Here is an 18468-nt window from a genome sequence, read left to right on the forward strand (position 1 = left end):
AATATTTTGAAATACATGGCCCTTAGCCAAGGGCAGCCTTTGGACTATTAACTGTTCTCAAAAAAAAAAAAAAAAATCACATAACTAGTTTACTACCATTTAAATATAATTTATTAATAAAGAAATAACCTAGAAAAGAGGTATATTAGTCATTTTTAAAGAGAAAGTTCTTCTCTAACTTTTCTCATATGTTACTGGAAATGTTGAACCACTTTTTGGTGGATTTCTATTATAACCATGGTAACAAATAAGATGTGTTCAATAGAAAATGTATCCTCAAAACCCGGACCAAACTCATTTATTTGAATATTAACAATGTATTTCAAAAATATGTTGATAAAAAGGAAATATGAACTTAGTTGTCATTCCCTATGTAAATCGCTTTCTGGTTTCTATTTTTTGGCTATTGTGGTTTTCATGTTTTCTAAAAACCATGTTAAATGCATATCATTTGTATAAATGTATGGATAAAACCGGTCATTTTAAAAGTCAGATGAAGATGAATTATCATCAAGTTAAGATATAGATTTGGTATCTGATACACAGAGGTTCAATTATTCTGAGTCAACAAAATGTAAATTATAGACCTAAAATAATATTCTAATTTACAGTACAATGGACCCCCACTAGGTCATAAATAAATCTTAAGAAATAGGACAAATACAGACTAATAGTAAATATTAGTAAATGAAGAGGCACAAATTGATGATGTAACACCAAAAAAATCAAAGCTGTTATTACAGTTCCTAAAGTATCTGTATGTGTTTTCTGTATTTTAACAGCTTGGACATTCTTGTAAAAGTAAATGTGGAAAAAACCTGCTAACAAAGAAAAGGATAGCAAGTTTTCAGTGATATAGGTCATTGTTCTTTAAGTGACAGATAGACTCATATATCCCCATCCTAAACTAAAGACTGTTCTGTTTTCCTCTGGAAGTTGGGCTGTTGCCTCTAGGGGGTGCTCTATTTTATTTCCTGTGAATTGTGGGACCTCAGGAAGTAGAGTTATAGTAGTCTCCCTTTATCTGAGCGGGATGTGTTCCAAGACCCCCAGTGGATGACTGAAACCGTGGATAGTAGTGAACCCTACATATAGACTATGTTTTTTCCTATATGCGATAAAGTTTAGTTTATAAATTAGGTACAGTAAGAGATTAAGAACAATAACTAATAACAAAAGAGAACAATTTTAACAATATACTATAATAAAAGTTATGTGAATGTGATCTCTCTCTCTTTCTCTCTCTCTCATAACTGATCTGATAACCAAGATGATTACTAACTGACTAATGGGCAGGGGTTGTATGCAGCGTGTATAGAGCATGGAGATGTGGAACAAAGGGATGATTAACGTCCCTTGCATCATGGAGCGGGCCAACGCGAGAGCTCATCACACTACTCACAACAGTGTGTAATTTAAAATTTATGAATTGTTTATTTCTGGAATTTTCCATTTAACATTCTCAGACTGAGGTTGCCCAGAGGTAACTGAAACTGGAAAGCAAAACCATGGCTAAGGGGGGCCTACTGTACTTCATTAGTTGGCTACTGTATTTACAAGGGTCAAAAGGAAAGACTCAGGTTAACGGGATCCAGGAAGGATTCAGAACACTTTCTTTTTTTAAAACAAAATAAAACAATTATTTACTTGATTTTGTTTTCTTAATATATACCTCAGGAAGCACTGGCTCCTTGCATACCTGCTTTCTGCCCCCCCCCAGCCCCCACATTTGAACAACCTTAGTAATTTTTTAAACAGGGAAAAATTACCAAAATGCTCCTTTGGCTCTATTAACTCAAATAGTTGGCTTTACCAATGAAATTTGGTTGCCAATTCTATCCTCAAACTACTAATTTATTGCCTTTCTGTTTCTGGTTACCACCACCATTCCCATTCCCCTAACCCCCGCCTCCCAAAAAAGTAAAAAGAAGAAAAGTTTCCCTTAGTGGGGAAACTTCAATTTGATAACATTGATTATCAGCTTACTGAGAAAAACCATGCACCTTTCCTCATTCATTTAAGAAACAAGTATTTTTTAAATGTTCATTTGACTGCTGGGATAAAGGGACTGGCTGCAGGAGAGTGCCAAGGCCCACTGGTAGAAAATACCTGCCGTGTTGCTGAATCCAGGAACCCATTCTTGGCTCTAATGAAATATCAATGGGCTGTGATGACCAGAAAGCAACCCAGGGCAGGGAAAATTGAAATCAGCAAAAGAAGGGTTAACAAAAACACTCTGCATTATATGGAGGAGTTGCAGCCCACTTTAGGGGTGTTATCTGCATTTAGGAGATGGTCTCCTGTTATGAGGAAGTCTGACCCCAAGACCTTTCACTTGACCTTTCTCTGCTAATTCTAGCAATGCACAGTAAGACTTTCCACCAAGGGGAGGACAAAGGTAGAACAGCCAAGTAGAAATTTCATTTCCCAACTGAGGGAACATTTCAATTTCTAGGAAATCAATTGAGCTTCTATTAAAAACAATGACACATCTATGTGCTTTCCACAAATAGGTTGCTTCCTGTTGGAAGGCAGAAAGCCACCCTCCCCCCAGCCTCCAGATGAGCCCTGATTTATCCCTTCTGTACAGAGAATCATGTGAGCTGAAAGGTCAGGCAGTTAAAGATTTATGCTTTGTTTTATAAGATTGCTCAGAGACTTTTCCCTCTCTTGTTTATCTTTTATCCTCCCCCAGCCTGTCATCCATTTTTCTGCCCAAACTAGACCATAGAAAGGGAAATGGGAAAATGTCCTATAATAGGAGCCCAGGAGCTTGCAGTGTCCCCAGATGGCAGGAGATGTGAACCAATGAGGGTAAGCTCCTGTGGCCAGCCACCACAACCCACCCAGAAAGGAGCACATGCATCATTGTGCTTTGTAAATCTTTTTAAACCTCAGTTCTGAACTGGGATTTATTTGTTTTTCTAGGCAGATGGATCTGGCTCTCTCTGGGCCCTGCAAAATGATCTGTCACTGTCTACCCCGATAACCTGTGGCAGTCTGTAATAAAGCCTGCTTGCCAGGTCTAGCAAATGGATACCATATCTTAGATCATGTTGGGTCTTTTCATTTATTACATTCTCATCATGGGCCACCCAGACATTGGTCTTTTCTCTAAAGTACATTCCCCCATATCTCACCACAGGACATCTATCTGAGCCCGCTGTAGGGGATTAGGGCTATTTGTGTATCGCTTTCTGGGTATTCTCTTTAATGCCTATTATTATTAATAGGGAAACAACTAGTCCATGAACTAGCATCTGAGAATAAGGAAAAAGTATCTTCAGAGCCTACACATTTTTAACCAGTGTGGGTCTTATCAACCTCATTTGCTTCACCCCAAATCTGTGTCCCTTTTTTTCTATTTTATTTAACAATATCATCATGACCCTGTGAACAGGGCTAGAAATTTACCAGTATGCTTTCACCATTTTTTCTCCTTTATCCTCATGTCTAGTCAGTCTCCATATATTATTGATTGAGTGTCACAATGGCTCCTGTCTCACTGCAGCTCTCATTCAACTCTCACTTGGATTAGCGCGATAACCTTGGACCTCACCTCCCGGACTCTGGTCCTGTCCCACCACAGTCTATATCCATCCTCCACAGTCCATGGATTTCAGCACATCACTTTCCTCTCTAGAACCATCAATGCCTACCCTTTCATTTCGCATATAAAATCCAAAGTACTTAGAATGGCATGCCCTGTACTTTCTAGATCATTTGCTACTATTCCCTTCATCTACATACTATGTGCTTGCTCCAGGACCCATGCACCCATCATGACCTTCCAAGTCTCCATACATTCATTTTAATAGCTCCCTCTATCTACAATATCCATACCCACTTCCTTTTCTCAGAAAAATAAAGACACAAAAAATTAGCATTCCTTTTTCAGGATCCACTTCAAATGTCATCTCCTCCGTGAAGTATCCCTCAGCATTTCCAAGAAGAATTAATCTCTCCTACCTGCTTTTGTTCCTATGATGCCTATTTATCCATTCTTCTGGGGAAGCAGGCATACCTCTGCATTATAGCAACTTGTAAGCATTTCTTGTTTTCTCCATGTTAGAATATGACCTGTTTGAAGTCACAGCAACTCTCTTTTATATCTCTACCCTCAGCAATGGACCCAGTGCTTAGCCACTGAGATTAGAATACTCGGATCAGCAGCAGGAGCATGACAAATAATTTAATTAAGGGCCTGAAAGTGTTTGGCTTTGCAAAAGATTGCTTGAGAGGAGTTATATAGATACAGGTTTATAATCTTAATCGGATTCAGGGGCTTAAATTTAGATTGACATGGATTCCTCTCTATATCTTCTAAGCCACATAATCTGTAATATTTAAGTATTAAATATCAAATTTTAAGTTCTGAGGCCTGCAATAACCTTGCAGACATCAACTGTTGCTCTTTTGGCTTCCCAACATACTTTGCATCGCCTCTATATGAAAGTGTCCTGAGTTCCTTAGGGCACTCACCAGTCCCTATTTGTGTACACTCTGCTGAGGCTTTTCAGCAAGGTTCTGGACCCAATTTTAACCAAGCGGGTGCCATGTGACTCATGCAGATTAGAGCATTCCCTCCTAGAATTTGAATTTTGAGCCCTGTGGTAAAAATAGTCTTAAAATTGTTAAAGTTCATATATTTGAAGAGAGCTTGCAAAGCCTTTGGAAAACTTCTTACTACTTAGAGACAGAATACTATTCTTGTTTTTTGTTTCTGAGCCAAGTTCTATAGAATTTCTGTTTCTTCCGTGATCTACAAAATATCCTTCTGATGGGAACCAGGACAGCACACCTAGAATGTGCCACATTGGCACGTGGATTATTTTGAGCTGAACACAATAAAGGCCAAATGAAAATGTGAGAAGAGCTTTTTATATCATCCTTAACTGCCTAAGAGACTTTAGGTAGGGGGTCTGTAATAGGAAGAGAGCTGTTACCAGAAATAACATTTTACATCAGAAAAACTTATGGCATGGCTTGGCAAACATTTGCTTACCCAACATTTACTCTTCCTATCTTCCTATGAACTGTCTTCCTCCCCTTTGAGCATCAGACCCCTGCCCTCTCTCCTTAGCTCAGGCCGTCATATAAACCTCAATTGCCTGACTGGTGGGAAGCCTCATATCTTTGGTGTTCCCATATATACAGAATTAAATTTGTTTTTTTTCTCCTATTAATCTGTCTTGTGCCAATTTAACTTTTAGACCACCAAAAGAGCCTAGAGGGGAAATGTTTTTCCTCCCCTACACTTCTTATTCTCATTTTTTTTGCTCAAGTTATCCAGATTTGTTCTTGTGACTGGTAAAAAGAAAGTCCAGAAGCTCCTCTGATTAATAAAATACTAAACTTGTTTACTATAATGTAGGTATTAAGTATATCATGTCACCCTCATTGGTTACATTCAATTTGGTAAGCTATATATTACATATTGAAACTCATGATTATAATCCAGTTATTAATGTAGGTCAAAATAATTCATGCCTAAAAATTACTTTTCAGATAATTTTAAGAAATCAATAAAACAGGCATATATAAAAAATGTTCATTCCAATCCTCCCATTGCCTAAGAAGTCAACATAAGCAGTTTGGTATATATTCTATTATTAATAATGTGAATGAAGGGTAGCAGAATATGCCATCCCCATTTATGCTTCTTTGGCATAAGAATTATTTTGAGCTGATTGTTTTGAGAAAGAGCAGGCACAGGAAAAGCTATGACTACAGAGTAAAAGTTACCCTTTTCTAAGGGAAATTTACACTTAAGGAGGAAATCTTCGTTTGTAGGGGTGCTTTCCTCTCTGTACCAAGAAGAGAAGGATGACAGTAAATCACAAGAGGATCTTATCAAAGGAGAAGTCAACAACTTAAATCTGTTTAACAAACCTTACCCTTGTTTTGCTGTGCTTTTGCTTGTCATTCCCCCTAACTGTACACCCCCACACTTTTCTTTCTTTTGTCTTTAGCTGAAGATGGTATTTAAGCCTGAATTCTAAGCCACCTCTGAGCGTTACTCATTTTTGCCTCGGTATCTCTTATGTAAATATGAGATATACATATTCATAAACTTCTGTCTGTTTTCCTCTTGTTAATATGTCTCTTGTTACAGGGGGCCCAGCTGAGAACTTAGAAAGGTAGAGGACAAATTAGTTTTTACTCCTCTATGCTGTACATGGAGGTTCTATAATGTCAACTCACCTGCCCTTTCCTTTAGGGTTTTTTTTCCCCCTGATGCAGCAATATCAACAGAGGAAATAAAACAGTGTGAAAGCACAATACATTTAGTCTATCTACAAAACTATGAACAAATTAGAAAAAGACATCATAATTCTCGAGGACCCATAAAGTTCTAGGGAACACAAGTTCAGGAAAACCCCTTTCTGCCATAATGCAAATCTAAGCCTATTTTGACCTCATTCTCTGTCACAGCAGAAACTCCTCCCATACTTCTCCTCAGACTTCTTTTTAAGTAGGAAACATTTAAACCACATTTTATTTTATGTCTGATAATATGTACTTTATTTGCATAAACATTCCTCAATAAAATTATTATGAAGAACAGAACCTGTTGTCAAGGAAACCAAGAAAAATGTCTCTTGTGTTTCATTTTTTCAAACTATAGTCTTATTCTGTGCTTTTACTCTTGTGATTACAAGAGCACCCTTCTCCAACAAGGAACGTCTTATCTTAGCCTTCTCTATGATTTCTTATTGGCTATAAATGTTCCCCTGAATTCATTGACATTAAATACAAAATATTTCTAAACTAAACCTATGACATTTACCTTCCCTTTGAAATTGGTTTGCCTTCTGATCTAACTACCCAACAAAGGTCACTGTGTTTATGATAGTAAATTCTGATATAAGCCAACTTTGGTTCAAATCCAGGTGCTATTATAAACAAGCTGTGTGACTATGGGAAAAATGGTAAAAATCCTCAGTGCATCAGTTTGCTCATCTGTAAAATGAGTTTATAAGTGAGTTGCCATCATAGGAATGTTTTGAGGCTTAAGGGAGATAATGTATATGAAACTCATAACACATTGCCTGGTACTCAGTCAGCCCTCAATAAGTGTTATGAATTAGGATAATGAGGATTCTGATAATGATGATGGTGACAATGTTAATTACTGTGGTGATAACTTTAATGGACTCATTTACCAAGTGAACCGAGAAAGGATGGTCTGTACTGTCCTAAATTCATTCTCTTTCTCAGCCACCTCCATGCCATGAAAAATGGCAACGCTTAGGCAAAACAGGTAGCAATAAAAGAAGTCATCTTTTCCAATATGAAGTAGACATAACAGTCTAATTAAAAATTTTCCACAATAAAGAGGATGATATAAAAACAAGGAAATTTTTTCTCTGAAGTGAATCTAGTCATCCTAAATAAAGTCAGACCTTTTCTTTACTCTAGAACATCTTGTACCTTCCCAATACTTGTCTTTGACATAGTGTTTCTGTCTATTTTCATGCCTACATGTGATGTTCTATTCCATTGTGCTCTAAGAAGAAAGCAAATATGTAAAAATGATGGCCAGTAGTCCTACTTTGGACATTGTTTTCAAGGTGCAAAGATCCAATTTCAAATTAATAGTAGCACAAAGTAACAGAAGGCCCAAGGCCTAGGTTCTAGTCCAAACTTTCCCATTCACTTCCTGTGTGACCTTAAATAAATTCCTTAATTTTTTTGGACCTCAGTATTTCCAAATGATAAACTGGATATAATTAGGCTTGTAAATGCTTCATTCAGTATTATTATGAATCAGCTTCTCAGATTGTAATATTTTCTTTTAAAACTGTCCATTCATGTGAAGGAAACAACCCGCTTAAAGTCAACTTTAGTGTAGACAACTGGATGCATCAACAGGAAAAATAGGCCAATAAATTAAGGTTTTTCTTCCCTTTCTTATGAAAGAAATATGCAAGATGTCTGCATCTTCTGAATGCAGTCCTAAAAACTGTTTGGAGATCGGATGTAGAATCATCACAATTGGAAAGAGGGGGGATGAAGAAAAGTAAAAGGCCCGCAGGAAATAAACAGAAGGTAGACAAACCTGAAAACAAAATAATCCATTTCTCGCCACTTAAAGTGTTGTCCTTGGACCAGCAATATTAGCAACACCTGAGGGATGTTTTAGACTGCAGATCTCAGGACCTATCTCTGATCTCCTGCATGGATGCTGTTGGTGTGCGGGGCAGATCTTTTTCATCTCCCAATGTACCCATTCTCTAGCTGCTGTGAGTGTTGGCTGATAACTCACAGCTGACCCTTTATCTAGAGATTTATCCTTGGCCCAGCGGAAGCCTCATCACTCAGAAAGATGCATAATAACCACTCTCACTGCCTCACCCAAGAGTTTTCAGTTAATAATTGACTCGTGCTAAGGGACTGGTCCCTCATCTTAGGGTGAGACTAACACTTAATTGCAATTTGTGTTCCTAAACTTCCCCTGGTTTCTGATTGAAGCTGTCCTGGGGACAGAGCCAGGAGTGCAGTTTCCAGGCTCTTGGCCTCACGTGGAAAGGTGATCACTCGGGTAGTAAATGGCCATCAACTGTGATTGGAAGGCCATCAGCTGTGGCTAGTTGGACGTCACCTGTAACCAGTGAGCCATTGGCCACTAATATAGCTGCTGTGGCTAGGCTAGCAAGAATGGGGGACTAGCAAGAAGATGGTGGCTGAGCTGGCAAGAGCGAATTGCAGCTAGCAAGTCGGTCGGTTGGCAGAAAAGCGTACAGCAGGTCACACGTCATGTGAATCCAGCCTCCAGTGAGACTACAGTGGTATGACTCCCCTACTTATGGCTCCATGGGTGTTCCTTTTTGGCCTCACCATATCCTGTGTTCTTGTGTGGGGAGCGGGAGCTGAGACCTTGCCTGATACCCCGCACGACAGCTGGTCTTCAATTGAGACCACATTTATGATTAGCCTTTGTGCCCTCCTCTATCAGGCATCCTTTACTCCTTTTCTCCTGAGAATATTCCTGTAGTTACTAGAGGAATAGTTAATAGAGTCTAGTAAGTCCTTTAGTTAATAGAGTCTAGTAAGTCACTTGATCAACAATCTCCAAATCATGCTTTGCTTTAAGGAACTCAATCTAAGTTGGTTTGTACCGGGAATAGATCTGAGAAGCAGATGCAAAGCATAGAATTTTGTAGTTGGATCCAACATGCCAGTTGGATCACCAGTGGTACGTAGTGTATTGATAGTCTCTGGGATGCTGCAGCATGCCACTATTAAGACTTTCATTTGAGGAAAACAGGATGGGATGCAGGCTGCGGGGTTGCACTAACTGGGGCAATTTCTCAGGCGTTGGAGAGAGATGTGGAAATGGCAAGTACAAATACAGACTGTGAAATTGATCTGACATTACTAAGTACCTTTGATTTACTGAAGAAAGAAAATGACAGGCTTAGACCTCTTAATGATTCAAAGTGTGAGTGTCAGAGGCCTCCTTGATAGCCTTTAAAAAGACTTCATCTCCTAAAGCCACGGGGCAAAAGCAGCTGCAGATTGGGCATAGAATTTAAGTGTAACATCGGCAGAACTTCAGAGAATTCTTGTCCTAGGCAAATTTCCTATGAAAATACAGGACCCAGAACAGGAAAGAGTAGAACTCTGAGATTTGAGATGAGACTATGTGGATAGATGAATTTGTGAACTTTGCATCCTCAATTTATTTGAGCCCACTAGGCCAGTGAAAGTGGCCTGCTCCTTTTGGAAGAGAGATCACCTCACCTTGTTTAACACTATGCAGAGGCTTCAAGTGAGGGAGGCGCCAAACAAGACAAGGACCAACCTCCTCAGAATCTGCTCTCTCCTTGCTGCCTGGGCACCAGGCCCTTAATTTTGGAATAATCTCAGCATAGCCAGTCAGAAGTGCTGGACCTGTTAGAGACTGAGAGGGATTATTCATCAAAGTCACTACAGGACTCGGATAGCATGCACTGGCAGGAACCAGGAGAATATATCTGAAAGTGAATCCTGAGGGTGCTGGATCAAGAAAGGTGGAATATAAAAGTGAATTTACAATATGAGGGAACTCTCTACTGATACAGGATTTAACTCCTGTATCAAGAAAGCTAAGTGATGGTTCTAAAATTGCTGGGATAAAGCTTGGAAGCTTGGAAAAAACAATAACCAGAATCAAAGTAAATAGAGATACCATGGAAAACTGTGAGAAAGAGCTCAAAAGCTTAGAGAACAGAGCATACAAGAATGGGTCTATTATATACAACTGGAAACCCTGCCAGATGCTCACTCTTCTCGGGAAGGCCAGGACAGCACTCCATTTATTAAGGCAATAAGGGATGCACTAGGGAGGAACACATCAGTAAACCACAATGTTCAATAGTGCCTATTCTCTGTGGGCTGAACCAGTCGGAGAGATGCTATTACAGAACCGAGTTCCCTAGAAGTAATGGGGATGATAGAATCTGGGAATAGTGTGGTTAGCAAAGTCTAAATGGCAGTCATGAGGATCTGACTTGAAATGAACTACAGACATAACTTGAAGTACATGGTGTTCCTAGAGGCAAGATAAGTGGGCAGCCAACCGCACATGATACTGTCAGATATATATATATATATATATATATATATATATATATATATATATACTGTCAGCCATATATATATGGCTGCCCACATATGTACATATAATTATATATGTACATATATAATATACATAGAAAATATCAGAAAAATTAAGAATAGATGAGCAGGAGGAAGAAGTTATTTCCCTCAATGGAAAGTTACAAACTTTTGCCTAGTTTCTAGACTGGAGTCACCTCTCAGATGCAGAACCCATTGACTGAAGGAGCACCCAGGTAGAGAGGATGAAGGACCCTATGGCACCACGACAATTATGTGCAATAGGAATGCCCCAGTCTTTCCCCAATGGGACCTGTAGCCATTTACTTGGGTAATAGCAAACTTAGAAAAGGGGAATACCCAGATCTCTCAAGGCCTGTTGAATATAGTGTCCAAATTCCATCTGATATCAGGAGATCCAAAGTGCTCTCCACCTTATTAGAATAGGGGCATAAGGGGTTCAGGTAATAAAGCTAATAACTGAAGTTTTGGTCCAGGTCTCCCTCACAGTGGGACTGTTTTCTCTGTGGACCCACTTGGTTGTCATTTCCCTGGGTCCCCAAACGTACAATCCAAGTGGACATATTTAGCAATTGGCAGAAACTTCACATTAGTTCCTTGACCTATAGATTAGGAGTGGTTGTCGTAAAGAAACCAAATGATAACCCCTGAAATTATCCCCACCCACCCCAGAAATTACAGTAAACAAAAATAACATATCACAGCACAACAACAAAATGAGTGCTACTATCAAAGACTTAAAACATACAGAGGTGATGTTTCCCACTATATTCCCATTTCATTCACCAGTCTACCCCCTACAAACCTGGTTGGATCCACAGCACCAAATGTATCTTGATTAGAGAAAATACACAGTATGTGGACATTGAACGGGCAAGCTATAACCCACACACAGAAAAAAATAAGACAATGAGAGCAGTTTACATTCACATGGGATATACATTCACTGTCATATCCCAAGGTTCTATTAATTCTCATGTCCTCTGTCATATTATAAATTGAAGAGACCTGGACCATGTAGGAAAAGATAACTATTTTCTCTGGACTTATCTGAGGTTCATTGACTGTGGCTCTCTAAATGAGACTGACAAAAGACAGATTAACAAGAGAAAAACAAACAGAAGTTTATTAACATGAGCATCATGCACGTACATGAAAGCACTCAAATATGAGTAACTCAAAAGGGTGCTTAGAACTTGCCTTTGTATAGAATCTTAACAAAAGAGCAACAATTTTTTAGAGAAATTACAGAACAAAGGCAAAGAACTTTGAGTTACTAGGGGTGTCATGTTGTGGGAAGGCAAACATATGTGGAAACTAGGGTAGATAGGGCTATTTGCGAGGTTTGTTATATAGAATCCTTTGGTACCATCTCTGGACTGATAAGGGCTTTGAATTTTCTCTGGTAATTGACTTCTGTCCTTCCTGGTAGAGAGGAGAAGGGGGAAACTTTTATAAGTTTAGGGGGAGGGCAGACAGCTTTTCTTATATTTATTTCTTCTCAATTGCTTTCAGCTCAAAATAATCCAATGCCAAAGTGGCGCATTTTGAGGTGGCTTATTCTGCTGTCCTTCAATTGTCTGGATATTTCTTTTTTCTTTCTTTTTTTTGAAATTAATATATTAATTGAAGCTGATGATCAAGAAGTGACAAATAGAATGGATGCCTTAGAAATACACAGTTAATCGAGAGAGTGAAGAAATACCTTACATTTTATACTAAAAAGAATGAAACCAATCCTTAATAAGTTGTTTGGGTTTTGCAGTAGCATATTCTACATTTAAGAATGTAGATTTAAGATTTAAGAATACTGAAACTACTGACTCATTGCGTTGGTTGGAAGGCTGTTAGCTTTGACTGATGCCCAGAAAAAGAAAGTTCTCTGCAGCAATTCAGTCTGTGCTTCCACAAGTGCTCACACTTGATCTCTATGACTTAGAAGATTCATGACAGATCTGTGCTAGAGACACGTGTTGTGTAGAATCTTTGGCAAGACCAAACAGGATGGTCACAGCAGAAACTCCTATTATTTTGAAGCAAAATCATGCCATATGTAGCAAAGAACTACACACCATTCAAAAAACAGGTCTTAGAATGCTACTGGGTTCTTTTAGAAACTGCATGTGTGACCTTGGGAACTGAGTAACGATGTGACCAGAACTACTCATAAATTGAATACTTTCAGATTCACCAAATTATAAGTTTGGCAGTTCTAATGGCAATCCATAATAAAATGAATATGGTACATCGGAATCAAGCCTAAGTTGGTCCAGAGGGCACAAATAAGGTGCACAAACCGCTTACTCAGAACCCATGTTTCTCTGGTACCTTGCCTCAGCTCACACTTTGACCACATGGGCATTTTCTATGACTAACTGATGGGAGAAGAAATACACCAAACTTGAGTCACAGATGGGTCAGTTTATTAAGTGACTACAAGCAACAAATGGACTATCACTGTACCTCTTACACACTCAGGAGAAGTCCTGAAAGAATGTCAAGGGAAAAGCCTCCCACTGGGCAGTGCTTCAGACACTGCAAGCAATGATACACTTGGAATGTAGAGAGAGTGGATTGAGGTAGAGTGCACATAGACTCGTGAGCAGGCAGAAGTGGCTTGTCTGGTTGGTCATTGGCTTGGAAAAGAACTACATTAGAAGACTGGCAACAAGGAGGTCTGGGGAAGAGACAGGTAAGTGGACCTTTAGGAGTGAACACAAAGTATGAGGATCTTTGCCTCACACATTAATGGTGAGTAGAGAGCATCCATTACTGAAGAGGCATTAAACCACCTAGTGGTCAAGATGACTCAGCAAATAGATGTCTTCTAACTTTGGTCTTTGATCACCTCAGTGCTTGCATAATGAACTCATACAAAGAGTGACCATGGTGGCAGAGATAGAGGTTATCATGAGTCAGACAGCATGATCTCCCTGTCACTAATGCTAATCCAGCTCCGACCTTTTGAATATCCCACCCACCAGCAAAAGAGAACAAAACTGAGATCTCCAAAGAGTAGCATCCCTCAAGAAAACCAAGTAGCCACTTGTAGCAAGTTGATGCAAATGGACTTCTCCTCCCTGACAGTAGCAGCAATTCATCATTCACTGGAATCAGCACATATTCCAGGTATACGTTTGTCATTCCTGTCCACATGTTCTTAGCTACCACCATCAACCAAGGGCTGACAGAGTGCCTGATCTGAATACATTTTACCTGAGAAGGCGAAGCAACAGACACTATGGTTTGCCCCACTAAGCCTCTTGTAAGTTTTCCCCAAAATATGACCAAACAAAATCCTGAAAGTGTATTTAGAAGGTGTGAACTTCATATAGGTAGCAAGTGGTGAGAGATGCAAGGAGCTGATTGTTGAGAGATGCAAGAAGCTCCTGCTTCCCCATCCAGAAGGCCTCTATTAAGCAGTGTACATGAGAACGTTAGCTTATAACAATCATGGCTGCCCCCATCTCCAAAAAAAAATTGCCTTTATCTAAACAGGAGTGTCCAAACATTAGAATAATGGTATGGATGGACAGCACAAACATTTGGAATACATACATGATTCCTCAAAATATTTGCAAGGTTATATTTAAAGATGCTTATTGGCAAACATTAATTCACTATATATATATATACACACACACACACACACACACACACTATAACTTCAGGGATTTGACGTATCTCAGACACTATACCTGTTTTCCCTGTTTTATAAATGCACACACCTATGTAGCCATACACCTTCTATTTGTCTTGTAAGGGAAGGGAGCATTTTGATCTTCTTTGAGGAATGATACCTTATTGCCACCTGTTACTTCATTTCCAGATAATAACAACACATAAAAAATTGTGCAAAGAAAAAATAAAAGCAAGTATCAATGGTGGAATGAAACCTATGTTTTCCATGGGAAAACATGCTTCTGAGAGTTGTAAATAGTGTACTACATCCGAGGGCTCATCAGAACATGAGAGCTGGGTAGTATTTAATGCCAGCCATAATGATAGATTTTATGTGAAATAAAAACTGCCAGTGGAAGATTTTGTGGTGATAGAATATTCTGATGACTGGGAGACATGAAAAAAATCAACACTGTTTATAAATGATGGTTAGTTTCAGCAGCACACATGTTAGAGTCAGTAAAAAAGAAGCCCAGACAGGAGAGAACTGGGGATTAAACAGAATAAATACACCCATTTGCTTCTTAGGAGAGTTCTCCCGGAAGCAGGTTAGAAAACTACAGTATTCCTCCTGAATCATTACAGCAGCAGTTTATAAATATTCCATTGGTCTGATGTGGGTGCATCCTAATGTCCATCTCTCCGCAGGATAGAGGCTATAATCCCCAGCTAATATTAATTGTGAAGTCACCGCACAGGAAAACTGTCTGAGTGATTGCAGAGAGAATTGACTCGCACCTGTGGCTTTGGTTTACCTGGAGCAGGCTGGTGACAAGCACGCACAAAAAGTAAGCTTTATCTGCAGCCAAGGAGAACAATTAGGGTAGGCCTAGCGAGAAAGTGCAGTAAACATGTTTCTTCCTGCAGGCACTTCAGTGCCAGCAGAATTCTCATCTCTCTCTCCGTTTTCTCCCCTACACCACTTTCCTCTCTTTTTCTTAGACACATGCACACTCACACATACCATTGTGTAATCTGATGATTTTAATGCATCAGATGTAAGAAATGCATCGATGTCTAAATGGAATTAACTTATGCTTAACTCTGGCTTTGACTTGCACGTATGAATCAGTCTTACACCAACAAACCTAATCCAGTGGTAATGACCAAAGATTCTAGCAATAGGAATCCCTGTGCTGAATCTCCTGCAGTTTTCTTCTAACCTAAAACCCATCTATGTTGGTTGTTTGGTAAAGCAAAGTTGATCTTGTAGGAAAAGGGGAAACAACTCTAAGGAATTTCGTAGTGGAAAGTCAGATTGCCTTAGGTGTCATTTAAAAAAAAAAAAAAAAAAGGCAAACCAGAGAATGAAGACAGAGCAACTTATAGCAAAGGAGTTGGCTAATTAAAGAGTTCTGAGAGTATGGAGAGGAAATAGGAGGCTGATATTTAATAAACACAGTCCATACCCTGTGCCACTCATTTTACAATACATAGGGTTTAGTTTTCATACTCTCTAGAAAACACTGGCAGTTCAGGGATGTTAAGTATAATAATTTGTCCAGAATTGCAGCCAGTAAGTGGCATATCCTAGTTTAATTCCAGAACTGTCTTTCTGTAGCATCATGCTGCATAAGGAGTAGTCTCACTGGGAGGGAATGCCATGTATCACAGACCAGTGGTTCCACCAGATAATTGAGACAAGATGAAAAAGTGCAAATGGACCTATTCCCTATAATCTTTCACATCAGTGAGGCTGGGTTGTGGGCCTGGAGGGAAAGCATAGATGATGGGACATGCTTGCTCTGTTCTATGGCTGCCAAAGGAAAGACCCCTGTGAAGAAAAGACTATTAACAATCTCAGCTCCATTAAATTTAAAGCAGCTGCTAACAGTAGGGGCCTTTACATTGTCAATTATATGAATTTTCCTATTACTATGTCATACCAAAGAGCAATTAAAGTACATTCATCAAACACTGCTTCTGCCTCTCTGGTTCTGTCCATTAATGCCACAGTGGCAGGTCTTAGAAATCCTTGAAGACAAATCTGACATGCAGATTTTAATTGTTTCAAGGAGTTGTGGTCAGAAATAACAGTAGGTGAGTAGTAGGGGGTCAGTTACACAATTAGATAGTGATAGGCAGAGACCAGCTGAACTGACACAATGCACCAAATATTTACACATCAGTTCACTTTGCAAAGTACTTTGACACCTACTATTTCCCTTTCCCATTAACTTGTCTGGGAGGTATTTAATTATTCTGCCTCTTTTACAGTTGAGGAAATGGAAACCAGAGAGTCTCTACTGGAAGAGACTTAACTAGAGCCTGAGCTCCCCGTGCATTTTCACCCCCACTGAAGAAGCAGAAAAACAGCAAATGACCAATCTTATCTCATTGTGCCCCATTCTGAAGAAAAAACAGGGGAGGGGGGGAATAAAATGGGAGAAAGAGTAGAGAGAGGGAAAAGGGACCGAAAGAGTGGCAAGCACTGAGACGGCTGAGCTTACTGAGGACGGCTTCTGGTTGAGTTACCATTAAATCACCGTCCCTCACAGTATGACATGTGCTATACCAGAGCGCCACAAAGACAAAGAGACAAACTTCCAAAAATGAGGGTGATGAGGATAAGGGACAGAGAATTAGCTCTTTCTAGTAAGATTTGACTTCAGGGAAAGCCTACCTACTCTCAAAAGGCAAGTCTCCCATGGTCCCAACGTCAAGTTTTTTTTTAATTGAATAATTTTTTTAATTGAATAAAAGCATTGTGTAAGTTTAAGGTACACAGCATGTTACTTTGATACATTTATGTATTGTAATAGGATTGGCAGTATAGTGATATTTGTCACATTACATAATTATAGTACAATATTGCTGTCTATATTCACTATACTTTGCATTAAACTCTCTAGGGCTTATTTACTACTCATTGCAAGTTTGTACCATTAAATACCATCAATCTTATCCCACCCCTCTCACACATCTATTCCCTAGTAAACACTATGTCACTCTCTCTGTTTTTTTTTTTTTAATAGGTCTAACGGTTTTAGATTCTCCATATGTAATGTCATACAGTACTAATCCTTCTCTGTCTGACTTACCTTGCTTAGCATAATATGCACAACAGTTTGGAAATCACAAGAGAGCTATCTCTGCACAAGATGATCCCGTGCAATGAAGTTTTGTAGAATGAAGCACTCACTGAGCACCTTAAGTTCCGAGTTCCTTTCTACACACTTGGTAGACACTGAAATGAACAGGGGAGTTTTCCTGCCCTTGTACAGTCTGCCATTCCTGGAAGTGACCAAAATATTAGCAGATGATTCAATATGGTACTATAAATGATAGAGGTGAGCTCAGGTTGCCACGGGAGCACAGAGGAGAAAACAGCACCTAGACAAGCCTACGGGAGTTGTCCCAGAGCCGTTTCACACAATAGGTAAGAGCTGATTGGGTTTTAAAAAAAGGAAGGCCTTTCCAACAGAAGAAATAGCATAAGATACAGACTCTGCTCTACCACCTGGCCAAGCTCATTGTGGAAGGAGACAGGAGGATCAGTTTTCATGAACAAATGCCTCTGATCAGACCCATTTATCTCAAGCAATAGGATGCCTATGTGGTGGCAGGGGAACCCAGGACAGAGGACACTTACATACATCAAGCATTTCTCAGGCACTGTGTGCTTCACTCTGAATCCTTATATTCTCCCCAGACTCTGCAACTGCCCTCGTCTCCCTGCCACCACATTAGGTCCTGGAGACACAATGATCTCCTAACTACTTTGAACAAGATGTGAAGAAATCCAGTGTTCTCTTAGTTCAAGTGGGATAACCATTCCCAAGGAATATATACTATATATAGTGTGTGTGTGTGTGTGTGTGTGTGTGTGTATAATAAAACCAATTTTTCAGGTGATCGATCATATATATGTATGTTTTGGGAGAAAAATGGTCCTACAGGAAGAGAGGAGAGTGAAAGAGGAGAGAGAAGGAAAAGAGACCAAAAGAGTGGCAAGCACTGAGATGACTGAGCTTACTGAGGATGGCTTCTAGTTGAGTTGGCTATAGTACATAGAAAATATATATATTATACATATATATATTATGTAGTGTATGTATAGTATATATATACTATATACTACACATATAGTATATAGTATAATATATAGTACACTTAGTATATATATACTATATGTTTACTATATATATATACTATATATGTGTG

This window comes from Rhinolophus sinicus, linkage group LG04 (genome assembly GCF_036562045.2).
Source record: "Rhinolophus sinicus isolate RSC01 linkage group LG04, ASM3656204v1, whole genome shotgun sequence".
Lineage (NCBI taxonomy): Eukaryota > Metazoa > Chordata > Mammalia > Chiroptera > Rhinolophidae > Rhinolophus > Rhinolophus sinicus.